Genomic DNA, 7,144 nt, shown 5'->3' with positions numbered 1-7,144 from the left:
TTCACTGACTTCCCCTCAGCTGTGCTCCCCCCACCAGTGTTTGCGGAGGGGTCCTCTCTGCCACAGGACCCTCAGTAAGGGGAAGTTAAGAGCATCTTAATCAGACTTGTTTTTACTCCAAGATCTGCTTCTCTTCCCAAGAAGAGATCCTGCCCCCTGCTTCCCTGTCATAGTTCCAGCTTCACTTTCCTGCCAAAGGGCAAGTCTGATACAGTTAGGGTAATTTCTAAGTGTGAAAGATGGAATTATGGGTACGTAACATAAGTAAAATGATGCTCTTTCTATATACGTTTCCCTTTTCACCAGAAGAGGGAGTAGAGAACTTCTTTCACATTGAGCTCCTGACTGGAGGCTTGCAAAAGCTCAAGACTTGCTCCCGAATGGGGCAATGGGCTGAGGATGCTATCTAACACTACATTTATTTTGCATGTGTTACACCCACTATTTTGTTGCAGCACCATTTTTGACTAGTGTAAATGCCCTACATGTTTCTTCATTACTGTCATCTCCCATCCCCCAGAGTGGGCCGCAAGGCTAAGATTTGTTGGTGTTTATAATGTGCGCTGAGGTTGCCTGCTAGAACATGCTATAAGCATGACATTAGTATAATCTGGACTGTTGAACAGCTGTACCTTCCCCCCAATTCTCCAATCTGGGGTTTCTTTCACACCATTTCACTATGAGAGCAAACGTTCCTGGTTTGCTCACCCACAGGCTCTTGCATGTAAATTATTCCCCACTGTAGAATATGAGCACTCTAGAGCCAACCACTCTTGAATTATATTAGAGCAATGCCAGCACATTCCCAATCCCAGACTTGTCCCCAGATTTGTGCATTTTATACTGCCAAGTACCCTCCCATGCCATACAAACTCATAGAAAGCGTGTCATTTTTAAATAGAAAATGATATGCACAAAATTTATGTCAAATGAAGTTTCCGAAAGGTTTGAATTCGGACAAATTGATTTAAGATAGAACAAAACAAAATTATTAACTACAGAGAGATTGATTTTAAGTACGTTGCAATTAATGAGGCATGAAATCATAATTGGTTACAGAGAAATAAAAAAAGTAAAAACACAAAATAGTACTTAACAAATTAAGAGAATTCAAAGTGAAAGTCTCTCTCACCATATGTTCCAGACGTCCTATTGGCTGAATCTTTCAGACAGGCCTCTCCTCAGACCAATGATGATTCCTTTGTCTCTCATGTGTTGTTGATGCCATGAATAGAGATGAGGGGAGAGATGATTTGCACACTCTCTTCACACTTCATAGTTATGTTCCTCTTTGAAAATCATCCCCAGCTAAGGTTCAGGAGCTTGCATGGGAACCTTCAGCTGTACATTTCTCACTCTCAGCCTTCTTCCTGCCAAAGAACAGCAACTTAATTAGGTGATAGTCCATTTGATTCTGTTGATACCTGGCTGAGGTGCTGGTTAGTGTTTTGTCTCTGGGGTACTGGTTTGAAGTGGCTCCCTCAGATTTGGAATATGTCTAATACAGCAGAATATTGTAACTAAACATACAATGTTGCCATATATTTTACCAGTACAATAATATTCAGCAGATTAAGCAATTTCAAATGATACATCACAAGGTATACTTTGTTGTAAGACGTGCTTTTGCGGAAAAACTTGCCAGCTGTCTACACTGGCTGCTTGAATTTCCGCAAGAACACTGACTTCCTACTGTAAGAAATCAGTGCTTCTTGTGGAAATACTATGCTGCTCCCGTTCAGGCAAAAGTCCCTTTTGCGCAAAGCTTTTGCACAAAAGGACCACTGTAGACAGCTCAGCTTTGTTTTACGCAAAAAAGCCCTGATCACGAAAATGGCGATCGGGGCTTTTTTGCACAAAAGCGCATCTAGATTGGCACAGACACTTTTCCGCAAAAAGTGCTTTTGAGGAAAAGTCTCCATGCCAATCTAGACACTCTTTTCCGCAAATGCTTTTAACAAAAAACTTTTCTGTTAAAAGCATTTGCGGAAAATCATGCCAGTCTAGACGTAGCCACAGAGTAATATTTACGTATCTGAATAGTTATGGCTAATCTTTTGTGCTAGTCAGGTTTTCTGCATTTCACTGTTGCCAATTAATACTTTGTCACTACGTATGCAGTTCAATGTTTACTAAACTAGTGACAAATGGTTTCCTATATCAATAATGTAGGCAGCTTTATCAAATCATTTCTAGTATTAAAATCAGTGAAATTTCAGAGAAGCTGGGTCCAGAACTGTTTGTCTGCATGTCAGTGATTTGGCAGACTGGAAACTATAAACCAACTGTCAAGAAAAAGCCTAAATTCAAAAAAGTCAACACATACAGTTTGAAGGTATCTTTCTAATTAGAGAGGCTATGGCAGCAACAGATGATTTAGTCATTCACCCTAAAAATAAATGCCCTTCAGTATCTAGCAAACAAACTGAGGGCCATGAGCTCTTAAATTTCCCCTTTTGGTCAAATATGAATCCTTACAATGATTGCATACAAGGGATTCATTCCTTCATTTTCCTTTTGATACTCCCAAGCAATTACCACTGATGTTAATAAGATTTTGAGAGCATGTAAAATACATTGTATATGGAACACAGCTATTTTTTAGTAGTATGGCAGTAGAACGTAGGGTGCAGGGACATGACAATACTAACCCGCAGGGCTGTCTGAGAGCCCAGGTCAATTGAGTTGGGCTGCAGGACTAAAAACTGCAGTGTCGATGTTCAGGCTTGAGTTGCACTTCAAGCTCTGGGACTGTCCCATCTAATAGGGTTCTAGCCTGAACCTGGGCTCCAGCCTGAACTCAAATGTCTACATTGCAATTAAAACAGTCCCTTAGCTCACGAGACTAGGTCAGCTGCAAGGGACCAGGCATGAGCGTCTGTTTGCAGACATACCCTGAGAGTCACCTCCCCCCCCCCGACTTGCAAGGTTTCAGAACCTGAACTGCAGCGTGAGTCCAGACATCCACATGACACTGCAATTAGCTCTGCTATGCACAGCCTCATGAGGCTCAATCAGGTGACCTGGATCAGCCATGACAGGACCATGGGTCTTTTATTACAATGTAGATGGACTCTTAAAGGTCTCTGCTAAGATCAGCCCATTGTCCTGTATGAACACAGGTCCCAGGGGAGCCAATTGAGATCCCTTAATTAGGATGAACTGCAAAGAATGGTTCAGAGGGGTAGCCAAGTTAGTCTGTAACTGGACAATGGGTCAGCTGATCTCCCAAACTGCGGGTTATTCCGTTATTTAGATTCACCCAGCCAGCCAACAGCTTCTATAATATCTTACAGGTTACTCAGAAGCCCTAACACAGTTCCCTTAAAGCAACCCAGCCTTAAGGATCCACCTAGACACCCCAGTCAACCACAGTTCTACCAGTCCCAAAGGATTAGATGCATTGCTGCCGATGTCAATGAATATTTCAGATCTTACCCCAAATACATGCTAACACCAATTCCTATTAACTAAACTAATATTTATTAAAAAAGAAAAGAGAATATTGGTTAAACAGATCAGCATGCATACAAACATGAATACAGGTCAGATTCATAGTAGAGATGGTGAGCTAAGTAGTTGCAAAAGTTCTTGCAGAATTAGTGCATAGTTTGCAGTCCAATGTCCATATTAAGGGTGATCCAGATGAGACTTAAAGCTTTCCCTGATAAAGCATCAAGCAGATCAGAGATAAAAAAAATCAAGTCCAGTCCCAGGCTTCTCTTCACACTTCAGAGTCTTTAGGTGAACAATGGGTAATCCTGGAGACTTACTTCCTAAGCATCACTGTTAGAAGCTACACAGATTAACATTAAGGCAATTGCTCATTCTCCATCATTCACAGACAATTTGCTATCCACTTCAAAGAGAGATGAATACATCATCGCCAGAAATTGTTTGGTTACTTTGTCAAACTCTAACAATATCTATGTGCAAACACCTAAAGCCACAAACATCATCTATTATTATGTTCCTAAAGATTGAATTTGGATCATTTATCTTTCAGGATGCTTAACTCTTTTTGAGCATGCATCTACCATGCCATGGATCTTTTATTATTGTGTCTTACATACCCTTAAAGGCTTCAGTTATAATCAGCCTGTTGTTCTAGGTGCTATACGAACAAACACATAGCAAAACAGGATCTGCTCCAAAGATTTTACAGTCTAAATAGAGAAGACAAAGTGTAGGCAGAAGGACATATTTTTGGACTAATTTTACAGATGGGAAATGAGCTACAGAATCTGCTCCAGAAGTCACTGAAGACAGTTTCCTTTTATTTTAGTAGGGATCACATTCAGAAAAGACAATGGAAGTTCTGCATTTAGCCTATTTAGGAGCTGTGTAAAATCACAATGGGAATTTAGGTGTATAGATAGGTGTTGAAATATCATTGTAAATCTGGCCTTGTATGGCTTTCCCAAGGACCCAAAGTAAGTCTGTGGCAGATCTGAAAATTCAGTCTAGATTTGAGTCCCAGTCTAATGCCTTACCCATGAGATCTCCCTCTCTAGGTCTCTGCGGAGAAGTACACATATACACTACACTCCAGCTACATAAGAGTCAACGATTTAAAATATTTTAAAAATGGGGATGTACGCAGGCATGACTGCTCCTAGGAAGAAGTAGTAAGAAGGGGGGAAGACAGAGAATAGAAATGTGTATATCAAAGTTATTTATTGATTAAACTATTAAGGTGCCTGACTTTAGTAAGAGGTTAGAATTTTTCAGACAAAGACACCACCATGTTGTGGTAACTAGCTGCCTTCGACTGCTTCACAGGGATAAAGTGAGTTTTAATGTTGGTTCTATTTTTTTCTATTGTTAGGTTGCAGCAGCTACCACAAAGGAAAATCAGCACAGTAAGTATCAGCCGACTGGGGAAGAAAGTTGATTTCACTTTAAATAAGTGAAGTGAGCAGGACCACACACTGTGTGCATATGATTAAATAATTTGGGCAATTTTCCCTTTGGCTGTAATCAACTCAATATGAAATTGCATCAGGCAATAAGATGGAAGGAGATATTGCTGGAAGCCCCATGGAGGGTAAAAGCCCTGTTTTTCTCCTTTTTGGTATACAAGCTCATTCTGGGTTTTATTAGAATGTCGGTCACTTCTTCACCCACGCCTTCTTTTACAGGCTGCACCTCAGAAGGTTTGAAATGATCAAAGAAAAGAGACATAATAAATACCCACAACTGAACAGGCCGAATGCATAATCAGAGGTGTAGAACAACAACTGACAAGACAATGTAACATATTATATATGATTATTTTGATGATAGGCCAGCTGGTTGCTTTGTGCCCGATTTAAATAAGACACTGTGGGTAAATATTCTCAAAGTGATCCTGAATGGTCAGGTAATCAACATGTCCTGAAATCTTCAGCAACAGAAAAGGGGAACATGCCAAACAATTTAATAAAAAAAAGTGTGCTATCCAACTGATTAAAGCATTAACTCTGTCCACACATCTATACAAACGATATCATCACAGGACCTAACTACTAAGCCATCACACTGGAGGCTCATATAACTATACATCCTCTAACGTGATCCATGCCATCAAATGCCAGCAATGCTTCTCTGCCATGTATATTGGCCAAACTGACAGTCTCTACAACAAAGGTTAAATAGACACAAGTCGGATACCAGAAATGGTAACATACAGAAACCCGAGGGGCAACATTTTAGCCTACCTGGCTAAAATCATTAATGGATTTAAAAGTGGCCATTCTGCTACAAAAGAATTTTAGGAACAACAGAGAGAAACTGCTGAACTGGCCTTCATATGCAAATTTGACACTATATCTCAGGGACTGAACAAAGACATGAACTGGGTGGGCTGTTATATTTGGCACCCAAATGACATCAAAAGTATGGGACACTTACAATCCACTCAATTAGCCTCTTTTAGCACTACTGATTTTTTTCTCCCCCTCTCTCTTTTTTTCTGCTTTAAATTGGGAATTTTTTTCTTTTTTCTCCTCTTATCTGAGGAAGTGGGTTTTGCCCATGAAAGCTCATAATACTTTGGATAATACACACACACACACACACACACACACACACACACACACACACCTCCTAGATAGTAAGAAAGGGGGAGACAGAGAAAGGAAATATGTATGTCAAGGTTATTTATTGATTAAACTATTATGGTGCCTAACTTTAGTAAGAGATTAGAGGTTATGTATTTATTTGTTAGTCTCTAAGGTGCTGCAGGACTACTTGATTTTTAAAGTTACAGACTAACACGGCTACCCCTCGGAGACTTTTATATTATAAGAGCTAGATATTAATTATTATGATGATACAGATCAATCCAGAGCCATTATTAAAGTCTCATAGTAAATAAAAGAGACTTGCAGAAATGAGGATAGACCCACAGGAGATGGCAGTGTTCCCCTCTAGCCTAACACCGTACAGCAGCTGTCCCAACTCCCAAGTCAATTGGAAGCTACCAAAGAACTTGCAAAATGGCACAATACATCTCTGTCATTATTCACCTGTGCTTTAAGGTGCAATATCAGGGGGGGAAATCATGCAAAGCGCTGCGGGGGGAAAATACTCAAATATTTATAAGGAGAACTCTCCAAGGCAACTAAAGATAATTAAAGGGGAATGTTTATGGTAGAGGCAATAAAACCCAGTTACCAAATTAACCTTGTCCTTTGGTTCACAGTATAGGGTTGCCAGGTGTCCGGTATTGACCTGGACAGTATGGTATTTTCGCCTCCTGTCTGGTAAAAAAATTCGGAAAATACCAGACACCTAAAATGTCCAGTATTTTCTGGGTTTTTTCCCCTGCCAGGAGACGAAAATACCAGACACCTGGCAACCCTATGACACACTCAGCAACTGGGCCCCTCCTAACCCCACCCCCGGACTCTGTGCTTACCTGTTTTCTTCTGGCTCAATCAAGAAAACAAGATGGTTGCCAGCAAAAAGCCTAAAGACCTGAAGCAAGGGGAAGTAATGCCTTCCCTGGGTCTTAGTGCTCAACCCTCCCCTCTTCCTATCCCTATTCTGAGTCTGCATCTGCCTCTGCACGCACTTAAAAGGGCAATGCTGTTTTAATGCTGTTTTATTTTTTTTATTTTTATTTTTTATTTTTTGCTTAATAACTCTCGGGGTCCTTTTT

This window comes from Pelodiscus sinensis, chromosome 1 (genome assembly GCF_052426305.1).
Source record: "Pelodiscus sinensis isolate ZL-2025 chromosome 1, ASM5242630v1, whole genome shotgun sequence".
NCBI classification, from domain to species: domain Eukaryota; kingdom Metazoa; phylum Chordata; order Testudines; family Trionychidae; genus Pelodiscus; species Pelodiscus sinensis.
This window is presented reverse-complemented; position numbering follows the sequence as displayed.